Raw genomic sequence first — 23,322 nt, 5'->3', positions numbered from 1 at the left:
AGTCATTTGGAATGCATAAAGGGAACATTTAATAACTGATTTGATTCACTGTTTAAAAAAGAAAATGACCTTCTGTCTTTCACTAAATGATTTTGCCTTCAATTTGTGTGTTGTCAGGGTTGATGTGTTATAAAGATAAACATTTTGGAGGTTTAGGGATGTGAATTTGAATAGGCTACTACCCTAATAGTATCGTGAGCTTGGAGACATTTGAATGAAGGTCATGTGAGGGGAGGGGGACAGTAGGGATTCTATGGCAAAAAATAAATAATAATAATTTGTTCTCATAAATAAAAAGAAAAAAGTTATTTAGTTTGGTAATAGCTTCTGTACAGTTGTGTGAATAACCATAGCTGTCGATGAAAATGATGGAATGTACTTTCAACAAACAACTGACAACATTCTAAAACACTTGTGAAGCCCCCACTACTGTGTGTATATCTATCTGTGTATGTATCTATGTGTATGTCTGTCTATATCTAGGTATCTTGTGCTTTGCTAATTGAAGTGCTGATAGAATAGTCATAAACGTATAGCAATGAGAAGAATTTGATATCTAATTTTTGTTTCAAAGAATATTTATGGTCATCAGAATTATATGATGAATGAACATGAAAAGTTATTTATTAGGAAGGGAGCCATTAGATGGTGCAGTGGATAGACTACCAGTCCTGTAGTCAGGAAGACCTGAGTTCAAATATGGCTTCAGACATTTACTAGTTAACTGTGAGATCTTTAGCAAATTACTTAACCCTATTTTCCTTAGTTTCCTCTTCTGTAAAATGAACTGGAGAAAGAAATGGCAAACCACTCCAGTATCTGTGCTGAGAGAACCCCAAATGGGGTCACAAAGAGTCAGATACAACTAAAATATAATAACAATTTATTAGGAAAAATGTGTTGAAGTGTTGCATGTGAAAAAAATTCATGACATCATAATCAGTGGGTTTTGGAATGTAGCTGTCCTAACTTCTTTGCTGTAGACTTTTCCCAAATGTAAGACGTAGAAATCCATTCTGTTCTCAGAAAAAACAACAACAATTTATTTTATAAATGCTTGTCTGCTAATTCATAAAATATTTCTATATGGTTATGAAAGCATTGTTGTTTAATGTTCTACTTGGTAGTTCAATAAAAATAGGATAGAAAGGTCTCCAAAAGAAAGAGTATGTGTATTAGAGAAATGAGCTTTGATTTCTGGAGCCTGGGTTCTAAACACTGTCTAAGATGATTAGATCCTCGTATTTTGCATATCTAGTCACTGAAACTATTTTCCCCAATTTCATACTGGAAGTCAAAAGTTAAAGGAAAAGTTAAAGGGAAAGTTAAAAGTGAATACACGTAAATAAATTTCCTTCAAGAGGGCAGTAATTTAAATTTTTTAATGTATATTCAATCAGAGAACAGTTATTTAAATAGTTGAATTATTTGCTACTGATATTAGGAGAAAAAGAATATTCTGCCATGTTTGCATTAGGAATCTACTTTTAAGAACAAAGTAAGTTTAAACTCGGTGTGGTGTAACATATAAAAAGGAAATTAATGATCAAGGAAAGAGTATTTCATAGCCTGATCACTTGGCAGATGAAATGAAACGTTAATGCTAATGAATCAATAATGCCAAAATGAAAATTCATCATAATAACTTCTTTTCATGCTGGGTTTTAATAGAGTTTTGTATATGTAAAGAAAGAGCCTTGTACACATTGGAGAGAAGTCTTTCATGGAGACAATAGCCTCCATAATAAGTATTAAAGATGCATCCTAATGAGAAATCAAAACTTCAAAAATAAATTTTGTGGCAAGTATTGTCTTCATTACGTTTGATACCCTGGTGTGGAGGACACTCACCCTAACATATATAAAAATGATTGGATTTAGACTTCATAATTTAGATTAAAAAGTATCTAAAAGTCTACAAGAAATGGGAAAACATATTAGGCTAAAGGTGTTAGACTAAAATGATCAGATTGCAAGTAGAGAACATCTCCCTTTATATCAAAGTATTTGAACTTGCTAATGAATCTTAGAGATCATTTAATCTAACCTTTTTCATGTCAGAGATAGGGAAACTATTCAGAAAATCAGAGAATTCCCTGATCTCAGCAAACATCTTATTCAGCCTATACTCAAAGAGTTCCCCTTTTCAAGACACTTGACTGACAGTTTCTGAGCCTTTGCTCAATGACATCTACAATGGGGAAACCTTCCAGTTCCAAATGTAGCGCCTTCCACTTTTGGAAGATTTTCCTTGACCCAAACTTAAATCTGTCTTTATGTCTTTTAAAAAGAATAAACCCACTCCCTTTTCTACTTGATGCAAGCATTTACAAAGCGATTATATTACAAAGCAATAAATTTTGCAAAGCACTTTGGAAATGTTATTTCATTTTATCCTTACCTTAAGGTGCTATTATTATCTTCATTTTATAGATGAGGAAAGTGAGCCAGAGTTTAAATGACCTGCCTAGGGTCACACAACCAGCAAATGTCTGAGTTTAAATTTGAATTCAGTTTTTTCAGATTCCAGGTTCATTTCCTAATCCACTGTGCTGCTCCATTGAACACAACTATGATATCTCCTCTCCAACATTTTGCTCCTTTAGGAGTTTCTCCAAATGAGTCATATATGGCATTTATTTGGAAGAACTTCAGCAATCTGATTATGCTTTTCTGGATTCTCTTCAGATTACAAATCTTTCCTAAAATGGGGCAAACAAGTCACCCAATCTGCCACATGTGGTCTGATGATGCCAAAGTGTAATAGTAGTATCACTGCCCCATTCTGAGTTGTGCTTCTTCATAACATATCATATCCTAAGACTGCAATAGCTTTTTTCAATATTGTTGCTGACTTAAAATGAACATATAGTCCACTAACATGCTCAGATGAAATGCTAGGTAAGCCTACTCAGTCTTAAACTTGATCTTTCAACTCAATTATAAGACTTTGCCATAAGCTATATTTATCTCCATGATCTCTAGACAAATGACTCCAAGATCTATGCACCTCACTTAGTCCTGCCCATGGAAGAGGGAAAGAAGATGACAGTGTGAAGGTAAATGGAAACAATTCATGCTATCCAGTGTATAATATCCTTTCTCCATAAAAATCTTGATGTCTTTGGATATATAGTTCACATAAGGACCCCAAAGGCATTAAGAAACAGATTTGCCTGGCCTCAGTTGGAAACAGATATAATCAAGAAGTGTGAAATAAGCTCAGTGTGTGAAAAGAAAATACACCAAATCTTGCTGAGTATTTTAAGAACATAAGGTTCTCAAGACTTTGGAACTTTTGTGCAATGACTTTTGTAATGGATAAGTCTGACTTAGGCTAGTGCCTTATTTTAGTTTGATTTATTAGTGAAACAAAATGAATTATTGATAGATCATAAAATAGTTTATAAAAAAGACTCTTTGGTCATGTGATCAATGAGATGGAAGATTATTTTATTAAATTCTTATGATTTTCCAACTCTCTCTAAAATATGAATTATTCACAACAGATAAATCAATTTCAGCTGTCTCCATGCTTTAAGACATCAAGGGCCCAAATAAGGTGAAACCTCCATGAATCAACAACAGAGAAGAATTTCTAACACCTAATGTTCTCATTCAGCACACCCTTTCTACTATCCTGAAGCTGAAAGGCTACATAAGCTAAACCATGATCTTGCAATAGAATTCACTTCTGTATATCAGCATCTTTTCTCTTTCCAGAACCTTGAAGATACTGTGGAAATGTGTATGTAGTCAAACTCTGCGACCCTCAGAGCTCATTCAGTGAATGAAGCAGAAGGAACAGGGACAGGATGCACATATGGTTATATGACATGCCTGTGAGTCTGAGAGAGGGATCTCAGGACCCAACTAGGGTCCCCAGTTCTGTCATTCCAGAAGTTACTTGGAGCAGAGGAAGAAATAGAGGAAAAAAAGACTAAAATTACCAAAGATCTCAGAAGGGAGAAAACTTAATTAAACATTTTAAGAACAAGCAGAAACACCAGTGGGGAAAATATTAAGAGCAAGAGGTAGTATGGTCTTTAAATCAGGTAAAAGGGTTCAGACATTTATGAATTAACATTGCAAGACAAAGAAAAATGAATCACTATCTGATCAGGCAGAGGAACCTGTGACTTCCTGAGAGCAGGGAAACCGCAGAAAATTGTTTCTCAATGTTTTAAAGAAGAAATGAGTTACAAAAGTAAAGTTTATGGCTTATACAGCAGAAACAATTGGTAAAACAGAAAACTCAAATTCATGGTGGCAAGTCTCATTAAAGAAACAAAGGAGAATTTTAAGAACGTAAATATATGGAAGTGGAGAAATGAAGGAGGAGACAAAGAAATAGAAGAAAGTGGAAAGAAATTTGAAAGACAAGAAGCAAAAAGAATTTTAAAAAAGAAGTATAATCTCCATGCAAACAAAAGATATTAATCTCACAAATCACAAATCTCAAAAACACAGAGAAGAAACTTAAGGATTTTAGGATTCTCAAAAGAACATGAAAAATCAAAAACTTGAGCATCATAACATAAGAAACAATATAAAAAATGCCTATAAACTTGAACACATTAAACAAAATTTCAATCCAAAGAATCTAGAGATTGTCTTTAGGGAAAAAAATCTCTCTGTGGCAAATCCCAATATTCACAATGAATAAATTTAATAATTCCATTGACAAACAACAAATTCTACAAGCAACCATGATGAAAACTTTCAAATGTAAAAGGTAAATTTAAGGGAAGTTAAAATAACACAATACCCACCTCACCCACCAGAACTGTGGGGAAGAGTAGAATAATGTATTCCAAAGAGCAAAGGAAATCATGATATAACTAAGGTGACCTACTATGAAAATCTGTGTCTAATCATAAAAGAAAAAAAAAAGACGGATGTTAAAGAAAATATTAAAAGGTTCAAAACATTCCTAGAAAGAAAACCAGATCTGAAGAAATAATTTGATTTTCAAATATACCAGATGATAGAAATACAGTGAGTATAAACAAATATAGCAACTAAAAATAAGGACAAAATAACACCAGATAATATCTATCTAAATATCAAGCTTAAGAGTAATATGAAATAGCAATAAACTAGAACTTTTCCCCAATAAATATAAGAGTAAAGCAAGATTTGCCATTCTCTACACTAATATTTGATAAAATTCTGGTAATGCTAGAAACAGGAGAAGAGAAAGAAATTAAAGATATAATGATCAATAAAGAGGAGAAAAAACTATCCTAATTTGCAGATGGTATGATGATTTACTTGAAAAATCCTAGGGAATCAGCAAAGATAGTAATTGGCTTAATAAATAGCTTCAGCAAAGTTTCAGTCTATAAAATAAAACCTTCAGGTCAACTTCATTTCTAAATAATAACAAAATCCAAGAGGCAATAATGTAAATGAGAATATCAGTTCAAATAACTGCAAATTGCACAAAGCATCTATGGATCAATCTGTCAAAACACATGAAGACTTGTTCAGAATAAATTAAAAAGTGTTCTTTTGAGAAATAAAGGACAACATAAAATAACTGGGGAAATACTCCATGCTCATGACTTAGCTATACCCATACAATAAAAAAGGACTATTCTACTAATGATAATTTACATTTTTTCTTCAACATTTTTATTTAAAGTTTTGAGTTCCAAATTCCCTTCTTCCCTCCCATCTCCCCTCCTGAGATGGTAAGCAAATATAGGTTACACATATCCAATTATGTAAAACATTTCCATATTAGTCATTTTGTACAAGAACACTAGAATAAAAGAAAAAAAATAAAAGTGAAAAACAGCATTCCTCAGTCTGTATTCAATCAATATAGTTCTTTCTCTGGAGGTAGATAATAAGCGTCATCATTAGTCCTTTGGAATTGTCTTTGATCACTGAGAATAACTAAGTCATTCACAGTTCTTCATCAAACAATATTGCTGTTGCTGTGCTCTGTTCATTTCACTATGCATCAGTTCATAAAAGTCTTTCCAGGTTTTTCTGAAATCATCCTGCTTGTCATTTCTTATAATACAATAATATTCTATCACAATCACATTCCAAGTTGATGGGCATCCCTTTGAGTTGCAATTCTTAACTTTGGCTGCATCCCATAAATCTAGGAACAATCATTACGTCATTGCTGTAATTTTCTTTAATGAAATTACAAATTGTTTCTATGATTTGTTCTTTGACCCACTTTTTTGGCTTAGATTAGAATTCCAATTAATTTTTAATTTCTCTTTGCTTTGTCTATTATTGAATGTAATTTTTATTGCATTGTGATTGTGAGGTTTTTATGTTCTAGTACATGGTCAGTTTTTATGTAGGTGCCATACACTGCTGAGAAAAAGGTATATTCCTTTCTATTGCCGTTAATTTTTTTCCAGAGGGCTATGATATCTACCTTTTCCAGAATTTTATTCACCTCCATAACTTCTTTCTTGTCTTTTTTTGGCTAAATTCATATAGTTCTGAGAGTGGCAAGTTGAGGTCCCTCACTAGTATAGTTGTATTATCTATTTCTTCCTGTAACTCATTCAACTTCTCCTTCAAAAATTTAGATAATAGTGCATATATGTTTAGTATTGATATGACCTCATTGTCTATGGTACATTTCAGCAAAATATGGTTTTCTTCTTTATCTATTTTAATTACATCTTTTTTAAAAAAAATTTTCCTTTGTCTGAGATTATTATTGCTACCCCTGCTTTCTTTTCTTCAACTAAAACATGATAGATTTTGCTCTGGCCCTTTACCTTTACCTTGCGTGTATCTCTCTGCTTCATATGTGTTTCTTATAAACAACATATTGTAGGATTCTGCTTTCTAATCCATTCTGCTATCCACCTACATTGTATGGGTGAATTCATCCCATTCACATTTATAGTTATGATAAATAACTGTATTTCCCTCCATGCCATTTTTGCTTGTTTATCCCCCCTCTCTAACACCCCACCCTTTACCTTCCTCACAAGTGTTTGACCTCTGATCACCATCTTCTCCATTATACCCTGCCTTTAATCCTCCCCCTTCCTTCTATTATATTCATCCCTTTTTATTTCTATATAGTGTATGAGAGATTTCTGCATCTAATTGAGTGTGTGTGTTTTTCCTTCTTTGAGTCAATTTTGATGAGGGTAAGTTTTGAGTGCTACTCCCTCTCCCCCTTCCCCTCCATTATAATAGTTCTTTCATGCTTCTTTTATTTGGGATAATTTATCCCATTCAATCTTCCCCCTCCTTCTTCTTCCAATGCAATTTTCTTTCTCTCCCCCTCTTTTTTTTTGAGGTATAATCCCATAAACGTTACCTTATATCTGCACCCTCTGTCTCCTTCTCACTGCTCTTATAGTAATAAAATTGTTAAGTTACAAATATTATCTTGCCATATAGAAATATAAGCAGTTTAGGCTTATTGAATTTCTTATATTTTCTCTTTCTTGTTGCTTTTTTATGTTTCCCTTGAGTCTTGCATTAGAAGGTCAATTTTTTTGTTTAGCTTTGGTCTTTTAATTAGAAATGCCTGAAAGTCCTTTCTCCCCTGAAAGATTATATTTGGTTTTGCTGGATAAGTGATTTTTGGGTGTAATCCTAACTTCTTTGCTTTCTAGTACGTCATATTCCAAGTCCTTTGGTTCTTTAACATGGAAGCTGCCAAATCCTATATAATCCTGATTGTAGCTCATTAATCTTTGAATTTTTTTGACTTCTTGCATTACTTTCTCCTTGATATGTAAGCTCTGCATTGGCTATGATGTTCCTGGGAGTTTTCATTTTGAGAGATCTCTTTCAAGAGTGACCAGTGTATTCTTTCAATTTCTGTTTTGTCCTCTGGTTCTAATATACCAGGGCAGTTTTCTTTGATAATTTTCTGAAAAAGTTTTCAAAGTTTTTTTTTCATCATGCTTTCAGTTAGTCCAATAATTCTTAACTTTCCTGGAACTATTTTCTAGGTCAGTTGTTTTTCCAATGAGAAACTTCACATTCTCTTCTTTTGAAAATACTTTTAAATTTTTGTTTTATTACATCTTGATGTCTTATGGAGTCATTAGTTTCCACTTAACAATTCTAATTTTTAAGGCATCATTTTCTTCAGTGAGTTTTTGTACTTCCTTTTCTATTTGGACATTTTTATTTTTTGGGTAGTTATTTTCCACGGTAAATTTTTATATCTTTCCCTATACTATTGATTTTTTTATGATTCTTTAGCATTCTCTCATTTCTTTTCCCCATTTTTCTTCTACTTATCTAATTTATTTTTAAAAATCCTTTTTAAAGGTCTTCCAGGAATTCTTTTTGGAACTGAGACCAAATTACATTTTTCTTTGAGACTTTATATGTAGCTATTTGGACACTTGTTCTCTTCTAAGCTCATGCCTTGATCCTCACTGTCACCATGACACTTTCTGTAGTAAAGATTTTTGTTTTGTTTTTTCCCCTTTTTTTCTGTCTTTCTTGTGACTTGGTGTTTTTATGTGAGAGTTGGTCTCTGGCCCTGCACTATCCCAATCTTTTTGTGCTGACACTCTGGGTCTTACTGCTGGCTTTCACTGGACTTCAGGGCTTAACTGCCTGCTTTCTCTGGAGGTTAGGCTTCCATTCTGGTTTGTGAAGGGGAGTGGGGCCTCCCTGTTGGCCTCCCTGGGTGTGGGGTTTAGCTACTGGCTTGCTCGAGATGTGGGGCCCTGATGTTTTGTTTCTACGGAAACAAGATCTCTCTGCTGGTGAGCCCCAGCGGCAGGGTCTCATTGTTGACCTACCCTGGGGTGGGGCTTCACTACTGGTCAGCCATGTGGTCAAGGCCACCACTGGTGGATTGTGCTGGGGGCTGGATTGCTGGGATGGGACATTGCTGTGCTACACAGACTGTTCACTTGCCTAGGGGGCTGCTGGCTTGCAGGAAGGCAGGGCCTTATTTTGTATTGCCCCAGGCTTTGAGCCTTGTTTCAGGTACCCTGCTGTGAGGATAGCTTCTGCTGTTGCTCTTGGACCTTGATCCCTTCCCATCCCAGTGAAACAGATCTTTTCTGCCTGGCTGGTAAGCTGCTTTCCTGTTCCTAGACTAGTTCTAAAGCAGTTTTCTAGTGATTTGGAGGGGAATTTGGGAGGGCTTCAGAGGGTTCTTTCCTCCCTCTGCCATCTTGGCACAGGATGTGACCATTAATTTACAATTTTGGTACTATAGCAATCAAATTATCATATGTTCAGTATCCTCTCTCTTCTCCTTTCCTTTCTTTCCTTTTCCTTTCATTGTCTTTTCTTTCCCTGCTTGTTAGGAAGAGACACTGAACTGAAGATAATTATAATCAGTTAAGGTATTGTTTGGCTCACTGATCTGCTTAAGGAGTGAGCAGCTTGGGAAAAGTTTTCTAACTGCTTGGATGTACCTGCCTCTCCAATACTGGCACCTGGTGAATTCTCCACTTCTTCCCTTTGCCCTGTTTCATCACTGTCTGGCTAACCACCATTGCTTAGCTTTAGTAATTATTTCTTTCTTTGTATCTTATTTATTTTCTGCCTGCCTTTAATAATGGCTTCTGTCTGCAGATAAAAAGAAACATTATTTACTGAATTCTGAGAGAATTCTAGTTTTATATGCAAAGAAAATGCAGTGCAGAAGGATGAAAAAAGAAAGTATGAGGCCAGTTGCCTTAAACTTAACCACAAACATATTCAGCTCACTCTGGTGACACAAGGAAGAGTGTCATGAATATCCTAGTGTATTTTCAGATTCTATAAAAAGAATATGAAAACTTTATGGTAAGAAAGGGGTTTTTAATGTTTCATTATGCACATAAGTTATTTACTATTTAGCTTCCTCCCATGAAACTCTGGTTCACATGTGTGTAATTGAATAAACAGATTCCTTAAATCAGAAAGACCTTGAAAATTTTTCAAGGGTGGAGTCATTCATTTTTGTATTCTTTACCACCTAGCCCAGGGCCTTGCACATGGCAGGTGTTTAATAAATGTTTTTAGAATTCTATTGAAAGTGCAAAACATTCCTTAAACTTGAAATATACTGCAGCAGACTTACCAAAGCCTTCAGTCTATCTTCTGGGTAAGAAATAAATCTATTTTTCTTGGCTCATTATATAAGGTTGTGGTGCATTAACAGCTGTAGGAAAAATGCTATTCTGGAAGCATTTTTCAACCACCTGTTCCATATAAATGATCTCAGTCTATTCCTCAATGTTTTCCTGAGGAAAATTGTTGATTGTTGCATCAGTATTGAATATACAAAGTAATCAAAAGAAAAATTATTCTCTTGGGTAAATTAATTCCATTTAAAATTATATCCATCAAAGAAAAAAAACATTAAAATCTTTTTAGCACAGAAGAAGCCATACAGTTAGAGCTTGCTCTCATGATAAAAACTGAAATTCAGTGTAGTGTATCATTATAGATGTTCTTCAGCTGAATTCTCTTATTTGAAATGACCTCATCAATTATTTTTGAGTTGTAGGGATATGGATATATTGTACCAAATCCATCCTAATATCAAAACACTAATGTATTCATTCACAATTGCTTCTACCATGTTAAAAGGCACTAAAATTGTTGTAATGCATAATAATAGCAACAAATGAATAGCAACACTGCCTTTAAACTGAAGGAAATGAAAATATAAATGATCATTGTGTAATATTCCCATTTTTCAGAATTCCCTGGGAACTAGTGTGTGTGTGTGTGTGTGTGTGTGTGTGTGTGTACACACGCATGCTAAGTAGATGCCTTCAAAAGTATGTTATTCATATTAAAACTCTGCCTGTGTATGTGTATGCAAATATATTTATATACACGAATGTTCACATATGGCTATATTCCTACTTATGTGTCTGTCAAACCAACTATTCATGTATCTAACCAGCCTCTCTCCATGGAAACACAAACATATAATTATCAGATTTTAGAGATAATTTGTGTAAATATGTATGTACACATATTTTTTCTGCATAATAATCAACAAATTACTATTTTGGAAAAATTGTTTTTAAATAAAAGAAAATATTCAATAAAATGCTCAAAAGTTAATCAATAAACAGTAGCTTTTTTACATCTCCATGGTCATCAGCTTAACCATCATATTTTAGGAAACAGCAGGTAGATAGTGTGATTGAAAGATGCAAGGATATACTTAGAAGGTAATCCCTAAAACCAATTAGCTCCAAGCCACAGGCATTTTCTACTTTCTCACTGTCAAGGAGATGGGAAACAGAAAAATATTTCTCATTTTGTCATACCTAGGGCAGATAAGAACTTTAGGACCTCTGACAGGCAAACATGCCAACCTACCTGATGAAGGAAATGATAAAGGATGAAGGAAATAAAATTCTGTCCCACTGAAAGGTACAAGTATGCAGCTTTCCTTGTGGGGAAAGATACTGTTACCCTTATATAAAGCAACTTTAAACATGTATCCTACCTAAACTCTGTAATATTTCCCTGGGGTTTTATTCTTGGGGTAGGGACAAAGCCTAATTGAAACCAGTAGACATGAATCAAGAACTCTGGGGGAACATCTTAGGTTATGAATGACACATGGAACATTTAAAGAATGATTAAGTTAAGCTTATGCTTGACAATAAGTGGTGTACCAATTCAAGAAAAGAAGGAAAGGAGAGGTCATTGGGAGTTGAAGTAATCATAAAAGGCTTCCTAGAGTAGTTAAGACAAGCTTATATTCATGGATGTACAGGATTTGGATACATAAAACAGAGAAGAAAGAATATTCTAGCAAGATCAACAAAGTTAAGGAGGAATTGGGGTGTACGGTGAGAAATAATACAAAACAAGACTCAGTATATAAGGTAAGATCAGGTTAAGCTCTGAAGGCTGGGAAATATCAAAGAATCACAAAATCTGCTTCATTTAGTTTGTTTGTCCTTATTTCTTGAAGAGGACCTTGATGTCTGGGAGGTGATACCATGACATGCAAGTGACTGGGATTTGGATTTAAGTGAGGGAGGGCTGTTCAAAGTCACCAGCTTCACTTTCTCCTCCAGAGCCATCTGGGCCCAGTGGCAGATATAGAATAAGATGACTGGAAGTATATGCAGTGGGAGGCCTTGACTTTTTAAAACTAAGGTCTTTAACAGATCTCAGTTTGAATGAGGGAAGCCCATTCAGTGATTAAGGTTGGGTAAAAAAGAAGGCAAAGAATGACCACTATTACCTAGTTTAAAAAAAAATGGGACGGGAAGACCTGTAGGGTTTCTGGCCAAAATAAAAATTATTACTATTTGCATTTACTCTGAGCCAATCAGCGCCCAAACAATGGCCAAGCAAGGCTTAACCTGGGTTCTATTATTAGCGATTCAGTGAGAACAACTAGAGTGATTTGGGTTTAAGGCAGGGTCCTTAAATGAAATCTAACCTATAAACCCTAAGATACTGTGAGGGGTTTCAGCAATCAAAAATTTACATTCCTTTGGGCAGAGCATCCACAGGCAAGTAAATGATCATCATCATGCTTTTCCTTTGTTCTCAAAGTGGACTATCAGGGAGATGATGACATGACTTGCAGATGACTTTGATTTGAGTGAAGGAGGACTGTTTGAAGTCACCAGCCTCACTTTCTCCTCCAGAGCTATCTGAGTCCAGTGGCCAGATATTCATCAGGATAACTGAAGATGGCCCAGGATGCAATTGGAGACCCTAGCCCTTTTACATTAAGGTCTTATATACTATATGGACAGGTGGGAAGAGAAAGAAAGAAAAAGAAAGAAAGAAAGAAAGAAAGAAAGAAAGAAAGAAAGAAAGAAAGAAAGAAAGAAAGAAAGAAAGAAAGAAAGAAAGAAAGAGAAAGAAAGAAAGAAAGAGGGAAAGAAAGAAAGAAAGAAAGAAAGAAAGAAAGAGAGAAAGAGAGAAAGAGAGAAAGAAAGAAAGAGGGAAAGGAAGAGAGAAAGAAAGAAAGGAAGAAAAAAAGAAGGAAAGAAAAAGAAAGGAAAGGAAAGGAAGGAAGGAAGGAAGGAAGGAAGGAAGGAAGGAAGGAAGGAAGGAAGGAAGGAAGGAAAAGAAAAGAGATATAGAATATAGATCAGGATGACTGAAGGTGGCACTAAGTTAAACCTATACCTAAAGATGAATTGCTTTTCCCTCTCCTCATAGCATTGCTGTCAAATCTATGTGAGTCTTCTCCTTGAGAAACCCCAGTGATAGGGAATTCACCTTTTTCTCAGGCCCTGGCATCCACTTGCAGATATATCTAACTATTAAAATATTTCCCTTCACATCAAGCCAAAATTTGCCTCTGCAAATACCATTTCCAAGCTATTGATTCTACTTTCTGAGTCAGAGTAGAATAAGTGGTTAATCACTTGCTTTCTGCCTCTCTGGTGAGATTCATGGGGATATGATACCTGTATGGAAATGTCTAGGTTATCATATGTAAGAGGGCTAAAGCTTATGTAACTTGGTTCCAATGCCATTTCTCTCAGGTACAAGTAATATTATTCATGTGAAATTTTGCAGCACTTTTGAATGCATGAATTAACATCAATTAACATACCCATGTTTTTGTCTTCCATATAAGGTTTCTAAAGATTTAACTTGGTGGGGTGTGGCTCTGTTATGCTTACCAAAGGTATTGTAAGAGAGACAACATAAAGAGAGAGGTCTGGATCTCTTTTTTGCCTCTATGTGGCTTGTGAATACTGGCTTCTGTTGTCTCTTTGCATTGACTCTTTCATGTTTTAGGGGAAGTGGATTAAGGATGGCAACCACCTTGTGAAGCTGAAAGATTGGAAAGTGAGCCATCAGTGTCCAGGAGGGGAGACCATACATTAGAATTTTCCAGAAGCCAGATGATGAGGAGTGAATTCTTGGGTGACCTGCCAGGCAATCTGGGTAGAGATACAAAATTATCCATCTATCAGTCATTTTCATTTGTCCTCATGAGTCAAATTTTCAGTTCAGTGGAGCTCCTCAGGGCGATTCTCTAATGATGAGAAAGATAGGAGGGGGTAGGAATAGGGACTAGATCAATAAATTCATTGGTGCAGAAAATTTTCAGATGAAGAAAGTTCTAGCTGTCTCTGCAACATTTATACTTATGCAGTACTGAGTGGTTAAGTGATTTGCCCAACTTAGACATAGTTGCCTAGAGCACTGGCAGATGAAGTGACTTGTCCAGGGTTATATATAGCTAGGGAGGACTTCTGTTCCTGTTAGTACTTGATTGACAGACTTCCTGATGGTGAATATTTAAAAAAAAAAACTCTTAGCCACATAGAGAACTGAGTCAAATTTACAAGAATACAAGTCATTCCCCAATTGATAAATGGTCAAAGGATACAAACAGGCAGTTTTCAGAGAAAGAAATTAAAGCTATCTGTAGTCATATGAAAAAATGCTCTAAATCACTATTGATTAGAGAGATGCAAATCAAAACAACTCTGAGGTACTACACCATACCTATCAGATTGACTAACATGAAAAAACAGAAAAATGGTAAATGTTGGAGAAGATGTGGGAAAGTTGGAACAATTCATTGTTGGTGGAGCTGAAAGCTGTTCTAACCATTCTGCAGAGCAGTTTGGAATTATTTGCAAAGGGCTATAAAAATGTATATACCCTTTGACCCAGCAGTACAGCTTCTAGGACTGTATCCCAAAGAGATCATAAAAATAGAAAAGGGACCCACATATACAAAAATATATATAGCAGCTCTTTTTGTGATAGGTAACCATGAATTTGAAATGGAGGGCATGCCCATTAATTGGGTAATGTCTGAAGAAGTTGTGGTATATGAATACAATGGAATACTATTGTGCTCTAAGAAATGATGAACAGGCAGACTTCAGAAAATCCTGGAAAGACTTTTATGAACTGAAGCTGAGTGAAGTAAGCATAACCAGGAGAACATTGTTCACAGAAACAGCTATAGTGTGTGATGACTGATTTTGATAGATTTAGCCCTTCTCAGCAATCCAAGGATCTAAAACAATTCCAAAGAACTCATGATGGAAAATGCCATCCACATCCAAAGAAAGAACTATGGAGTTGGAATGCAGAGTGAAGCAGACTATTTTTTTTTTTTGTTTTATTTTGTTTTGCTTTTTTCTTTCTCATGGTTTCTCCATTTTGTTGTAATTTTTATATGCAACATGACTAATGTGGATGTATGTTTGGTAGGAATGCATGTGTTGAGCCCATGTCAGATTGTATATCATCTTGGGGAAGGAGAGATGAAGGAGGGATGGGAAAAAATTTAAAACTTATGGAAGTGAATGTTGAAAACTAAAAATAAATAAATTGGAAAAACAAAAACCAAAAAGTCTTAGCCACATCATGGAAAACTTTAAGGCAAAAAGCAAGGTTATGAGTATGTTATTCATTTATCATTAACTTTTCTGGGTCTCTTTTCCCATTATCATTAATTGTCAAGGTCCTGTGTGTCAATTGGAACTTTTCTCCTTTCTCACTTGCCTCCTCTCCTTGATTTACAAAATGAACTTACTGTTACATCTGGGCTGATAAATTGGGATGTCAGAAATACTGTTTGCAGCTAGAATCTTATGAAACTTTTATGGAAAACTGAGACAGCTGACCAAACTTAACTGGGTTTCAGTTGTTCAAAACTGTCATACTCAGGAATGAATGGGCTATCCTACTGCTCTGGTTTTTGCACTTAAGAATTTCTGGAAAAGTAAAGTAGGACTATCTTTCATAAACTTCATTTCAAATCTGCACCAAATTGAATGATAAGAGCAAATCCTGGATTAACCTCAGTTTATCACCACGATGCAGCATTCAAAATCACCCCGAGCATTCTTTTTGTGCAGAACCAGTGGCACAATTTGATGTTAGAGAGTTTTGTTAATTTGGTCCATTAATTTCAAATAGTAGCAGACCTAACATTGAAACAGAGCACTGAAATAAACCCACTAAAATCCAAATAAATAAAATTGTAATTTCCTTAAGGTATGGATTATTCTCTTCCAAACTTTTAATCTATGTTCATATAGTTGATTTTTATTGTTATTTATTCTTTGAAGAGGAACTCTGACATCATTATGTCTTGACTTGTTTGTGAAATGGATTTGAATGAGGCAGAGTTGCACATTCATCAGCCTTACTCTTCTAAAGTCATCAAGGTTCAGTGGCAAGATGAAAGTCAAGATGACTGGCAAGGGCTCAGAATAGACCTCAATGGACATATGCATTATAAATAATGTCTCTGCATGGCATAATAATTGCTAGAATTTATACAGAACTTCAAGGTTTGCAAAGTACTTTACAGGGATTATTTCATTTGATCCTCACAACCACAACCTGTGTAGATAGGTAAGTCAAATTCCCAATTTGTAAGGAGGAAAACTGAAACAGAGGCGAATGATTTGCCCAAGATCACACAGTCTAGGATCACATACAGTCAAACAACTTCTGGGGTAGAATTTGAACTCAGGCCTTTCTGTCTCTAAGTCCAACTCTATCCACTGTATCAGCTAGATATTTTTTTAAAGTGAATTGATAAACTCTTCTAAACCATTATCTTGTCTTCCAAGAAGGTAAATTATACATCATATACTTGCCCACTTGTACCAGTTGGACTTTGTTCACTTTCTCAAGTTTTAATTTCTCTTTCTCTATCAGTTTTTGTGACAGACTATCCACTTGCACCCTGAAATCAAAAGGCTTCTCGCCTTGAGACTGTAAGACAGAATTAGAGTGAGAAAGTTATATATGCTTGCCACGTTTCCTCCTCTCTAGTTTTTGTTAAGTATTGTTACCATGTGACATCTGGACTGGGAATCTTTAGTTTCCACATATGTACAAAATCTGGTCCTTTATGACTTTCCAACAGCTAATCCCTTTTTCTTCATTAGTTACTTATCATTGTTTTTTATGTCATTTATATGATTGACCTAAGGCTCAAATGATTTTTCCCTAAGAGGATATGGGTTCAATTTTAAGAAAGTTCTTAACTTAGGTCATTGAACTACTTGTGATTCAGAAAATCTGTATCCACTACCTACCATTAGTTGGTACAATTCTTTACTAAGCATTTCTTTGTTTGTTTGTTTGTCAGTTAGATGTTCTAATTTCTTCATTGGCAAACTTCTCTGAGCATTAAGGCCTCAAATTTTATGATGAAGGTCTCATCTTCAGAGAAAGACTATATAATTAGTTTCCAACTTTTCTTCCTTACTCTTACCTCACTAGAAATTTTGGAATAATCAGCCATTTCTGGAAGGTTATTAAAAAACCAAACAAGTAAACCCCACCAAGATTGAGGATTGTTTTCCTTTACATATTTGTTACTGGTTACTTCTCATTTCAAATGTTTCTAAAAAGTGCTTAGCATGGTGCCTGGGATGTAGTAGAGCACTGTATAAATGCTTATTTCCTTCTCTCCGCCCCATTTCCCCAAATCCTTTATAACATAATTCAGTGTGCCTTTCAATGTCCCTATTTTTATGCTAACTGCCTCTAGTTTGAAAAGTCCTCTACATGTTTCTATGTTCACTAATGCACACCACATTCCCATCTTGTTCAAAATCTAATTAAAATTGTACCCAGCAAAACCAAGGGATTCTGGGCTCACACAGACTGTGTTCCATCAGACAGGAGTAAAAAACAAATGACATATAGTCAAACAACTGCAAAGCATACACCCAAGCATTAAGCATACAATAAGGCAGTTAGTAACAATAAATTTAATGCCAAATGAAGCTAATTAAGCAATGGGCCTAACAACACTTACTCTTAAAAGTATTAATTGAAAGTGCTCCAAATTATTTCAAGTAACCTTGCAAGTAACAAAATCTTAACAGTTATGGTGCATGATGATTATGGAATCCTATTCGACATGCTGAGTTGACCTGAAAAAAATAGAATTATAGCAGAAAAAACATTAAAAATAATAAACTAAAAGAAAAGAGAAAATAAATATGCAAATATTTTCCACACATTTTTTAAAAATTCCAAGTGAAAGTGATTATTTTTAGTTCACAAAATGCAAAAAAAAATAAAATTCTAATAGATTATTCTCCTCTCCTCCTTCTTCCTCCAATAGGTACATTTGGTTTACCTTGACACCAAGGTCTCTAAATGACCAGATACTTGAATTGCAACATCTGTATGAGTCACTTAGTGGTGCTCCAAGTTGGAACTGCTTTGGATCTCCTCCACTACGCATGTTCAGATGTACCTGACCCCAACCCCTACTCCATTTTCTGTTCATTTTATCTAATCTCAGTATATGATTCAGTCCCATGGAAATAGTAATTCTATTGTCTTGTGCTCACCAATTCCCACAGTATCTTAATCTCTTCTCCAAGTTCACCTACCTGTATATTAGTGTACATTTATTGATTGAAATCAACATTGAGAGGTAGATTATTAAAACTGGTCACAGTTTTAAGTAAATCACGGTCATTTGTATTCCAAATTTCTCAGTCCTGTGTATCCAGGTTCCATCTTTATCATAAATTCTGTCTCACCCGCATCACTGAAACAAATATTCCCTAAAGACCTTTATAGCAGACATATTGGTTTCTGAGCTACATGGTATCTCCATTTTTATGCCATTTATCCCAGTTCAATCCATGGACAACAATGATTGTTCATGATAACTTCTGCGCAATTGGAATTTATTTCCTGGCCTATTACTAGACAAAATCTACAATCCAGTTCTTTAGCAACTTTTGACCGAAGGTTCTGAGGGTAAGTGCCATGTTAGTTTCTTCTCTTAGGGTCAATTTCTTCTTATGACCCCTTTCCCCAAGGTATTGCTTTTAAAACATGGGACTCACAAAAAGATGATTGATCATCAGCCTGTGAGGGTATTAGTGAATTTTATTTCTGACTTGTCCACGGTTTCTTTTGTCTTGTTCAGACTTAGGATATCCTTGAAAATCCCTGTCCAACTTGGTCATTCTGAGCTACCCATCTTTGTACTTAAATTTGAGAGAGGGATGGAATGTATAACCAGTACATTTCTGGTTGGAGATGTGATTTAAAATATCTAAACAAGCTCAGATGATAGGCTAAATTTTTATTGATATTGCTTAATCATTTTCACTAGTGTTCAACTCTTTGTATCACCTTTGGTGATTTTCTTGTCAGAGATACTAGAGTGGTTTGCTGTTTCCTTTTCCAGTTCGTTTTACAGATGAGGAACTGAGGCAAACTGAGTTAAATGACTTGTCCAGGGTCACTTAGGCTAGTAAATGTCTGAGGCCAGATTTCAACTCAGGAAGAGGCATCTTCTTGACTCAAGTCTTGACACTCTATTAACTGTGTCACTTAGCTGCTTAGGTTAAATCTAGTATGTCAAAATTTGAGTGGAGATAAACATGAATTCCTGAGCTTTAGTTCAAAAAAGTAAACTATATTATAACAAATGTAAAGTTTGAGAGACATAATATCTGGAAGATTAATCATTTTGTTAATTATGGCTAGCAAATAATTAATAAAGGCATGGTCATTTGTCTGTCTCTTGTAAACCCAGACTCCTCATGGAATCCTCTTGAAGTTTATATGCCCTAGTAGAAGTGGATGTTCTCAACAGGAGGCAATCAATTCTGATTGATTAACAATTAATGAAAGAATGAATATTATAATGAAGGGTGGACTTATTCTAATGAAGGGTTGGGGGACTGGACTTTGCTCTCTCAGTCTTAGAAAAAGAGATTTATCTCTACCCAGACCACCATCTAGGGCAATCTAGACAAAGGGGGTCCACTTTTATTCAGACCTGTCTGACTAGAAAATAATGGGCCAGAATTCACCTGGACTAGAATTTTTTTACCTTTTCGTCACATCAAAGCTTTCACTTGGCTAAATCTCAAAGCCCAAGATTTCATCTTATCATCAGCCCTGCCTTTCAGAGAAACTAAGCTTTGACCTAATCTCCAAATGAGGAAATAAGAAAGGGAAAAAAAATCTTGCATCTCCCCAATGTTAACAATTGGTTATTTAACAATCATTTCTCTAAATAAAAATTCAATATGAGAAAATTGTGAGTAATTAGTAGTGGATTTCAAATATGACATAATTTTTAATGCTGTGGGCTCCAAAGTGTAAGACATGATACTTTAGAGAGCTGTGGTATAACCTGAAGGTGTATGTGATCAATAAATGAAGCAGTAGAAGCATGATTTAAATCCCACCCTCTCTATTAGAGCTAATATGAGCTTGCTGCCAACACAAGTACACCAGTATCTTTACCATTTATTGTTCAACAATACTTTGCTCCACTCCCTCCTATCAGTGACTTTCTATGGCATTGAACTCAGGTGATTGTAATCTAGCCATGATCCAGGTACTTAAAGCAGCTGTGTAGGCAAAATTCTACGCCTTGCTTTCCCTTCCCCAATATTCCCATACCATGCCAACTTAAATAAGTTTGGGGCTATGGCACTTACTAGACTCTGTACTTTGAGGATAGTGCTAATGAGCAAGAGCCTTATTTATTGCTCCCATTTTTTTATTTTTAGTGGGTCAGAATGGGTTACATAGGATAAGCAGGCATCAATGTGTTATGAATTGCATCAAAGATGTAATTACGTTATCTTTCTCTTCAAAGCTTCCCACCTTCCAAAATTCTTTATTACTATGAAAGGCACCATTCTTGTTCTAGTTATATAGATTTGTAGTCTCTGTGTTTTCTCCCTGCCTCCACTTCCCCACACTCCACCCATCCAACTGTGGTAAATTTTATAATTGCTACCTGCCTCCCACCTCAAACATGGTCCATTTATGTTTGGTTCTCTCTATCAGACATTCACCATCCTAGTTTAGGCTCTCAGTACCTTATGCCTAGACTATTGGAATTGTTATCTTTTTATTTCTTTATTATTATTTATTCTATTTATTATTATTAATTTATATCTTTTTATTTCCCTTCCTTGTCTTTCCCCTCTCTAATAATACATTATCAACAAATCTGTCAAAGTGATTTTTCTAAAGTGCAGGTCTGATCATGTCACTCTTGTACTCAGAAAACTCCAATGGTTCTCTATTTTTTTCTAGGAAAAAATATCATTTCAGCTTGATCTCATCTTTTTAAATATCAAATTTTATAAACTTTATAATGTTCATAATCATTAATACAGTATGAATGCATCTGCCACAAAAATCACACTGATATTTCATTGTAACATGGTGGTAACCTAGGGTTTTTAAAAAGCTTTATCAGTGCAGTATAAGCTCTGCCAAGTTCTACCACAATGGAAGAAAATCCTGAAAATTTTCTGAATTTCTTTTCTAAGTACTAGTCTAATCACAGAGAGGCTGACCACCTACTAATAATTTTTTTTTTTTGCTATGGCAAAGCAAGAGATATTGCAAAATTAAAAATGATCCTTAATGCTGTCAGTTTTTTTTTTTCATTTAAACAATGATGCTGGCAGAATGTCAAGAAAGAGGGGAAGAAGGTATGAGGAATCACACAGCTTTTTGCCACTGACAATTTTGATTTGGTGGTTGTTACTTTAAATACGAAGTGCTTATAAAATGATTAATAGTTCATGGACATACTGCTAGAGAAACTGAATCATATCAAATCTGACATTCTTTTCATAAATGAAACTAGATTAATGAAGGCAGTTACAGTTAAATAGAAGGATGGCTGACAGGTATTCCCTAGAGAAGCAAAGATGGAGTTTGGCAGAATGGGTTTTATCATATACCCCAAAGTTATAAGAAATACCTTTTTATGGGACATTTGATGACTTATTGGCAATTTGATTATCTGAGGCACAGCATCCACCTGAACCAAGCGAATGAAGACACAGTTCAAGTGCAAAGCCAGAAGCTTATTGATGAGCACAGCACATTCATGCATGGAGAACAGCAAAACCTACTCTGCTCTGAAGATTGGTGGGTTTAGTGAGTGGTTTATATGGTTTTTCAATAAAAGGAAGCAGGAGAATAGGACGAATAGAGAATATCAGGAACCAAGATGTTTGTGTAAATTCTGGCCATTTAGGACTGGTATGAACCAATTTGAATCAGTCATGTGGTTGCTGGCACAGCAGAGGTATTCCAGGTTCACCAAGTAGGCATTGCAAAGGATCAATGGTATGTCAAACTCAAGGAATACTCATTCTGTCTCCTGATTAGTTGATTTTGATTCCTAGATTATTTCAACCTCTCCTGGATAATAAAGGAGCTTAAGTGAATCAAACTAATTAGTAAACTCATTATTTGTTCCATTTCTACATTGCTCATACTGTATTACAGTGTTAATGATTCTTATTTGCCAGAAGGTCACCATGATAATGATTACCACTTATTCAGTACTGATATGATATGGTAGAGACATTATATGAAAAAATCGATAAGATTCTATAAGTACAAACAGCATTTACTCTGTTAACTTTCTGATTTCAATGCAAAAGTATAAAAAGTAAAGGATGGGAAGACATTTATGAGATAAGGCTCAAAAGAAGTATATGAGAGAGGCCAAACCCTGTAGATTACAAAAAAAAATCAACTCTTTATATCATAAATATTTAAAAATATAATTGGTTAAATATATAGTAAGTGCCAAATGATATCACAAACAATGAGAGTGAAAATATTTTAATGGACAAGAAAAGACTCATTATTCACATGGAAGTTATTCTTCAGGCAGCTGTTTGTGTGTAGTCAGACAATCAGTTCATCAGAACTAAGAACAGAATTACAGATTCAATAGATTAAGATTGGCCTAAAATTAAGGCAGCTTAACCATGCATTATTTAAACAAACTATTGAAAATCTAAATTACATATGGATAATAAAAATGACATTGACATTGAATATAATTTCATCCAGAAGCAAACACAATGTAAATTGCTTCAACAAGGAAAATTAAAAAGTTCCTTAGTTAGAAAACATTTGATGTACTTGCCAAATAGATAAATATGGCAAAGCCAACACTTAGTTCAAAGTTAAACTTGTTTATGAGGTCTTATGAAGGACTACAAATGATTGCAAACAGTGATATCTAATAAAGTAATAAAAAACAGTGCAGCAGTAAGGAGGGTAAAATAACTTTAAGAAAAGTTTAGAGCTATATCTAAGTATTCATCCCAAGAAAGTTAAGGATAAAAATGGAGAGAGGACCATAAACAAGAAAATAGAAAAGATTTGTCAAAAACATTACAACAAAATACTTTTTCCACCAAAGACAGTCAAATCACCATGCTTACATGGTTGGTTGGTTGGTTGTTGTCCTTCGTTTTCAAAGAGGACCAAAATGACATCACCATGATAAAGTGAAATTTCAGTGTGTCCAGCTGGAGCTGATCAGACCAATATGAGCTTGGAATGCTCTATCACAGTTTGGGCACAGATAGTCCATGTGAATATTTGAGGTAGATGTCT

The sequence above is a fragment of the Notamacropus eugenii genome, chromosome 5, assembly GCF_028372415.1.
Source record: "Notamacropus eugenii isolate mMacEug1 chromosome 5, mMacEug1.pri_v2, whole genome shotgun sequence".
Taxonomy (NCBI): domain Eukaryota; kingdom Metazoa; phylum Chordata; class Mammalia; order Diprotodontia; family Macropodidae; genus Notamacropus; species Notamacropus eugenii.
The sequence above is the reverse complement of the archived record's forward strand: the minus strand, read 5'-3'. Positions refer to the sequence as shown.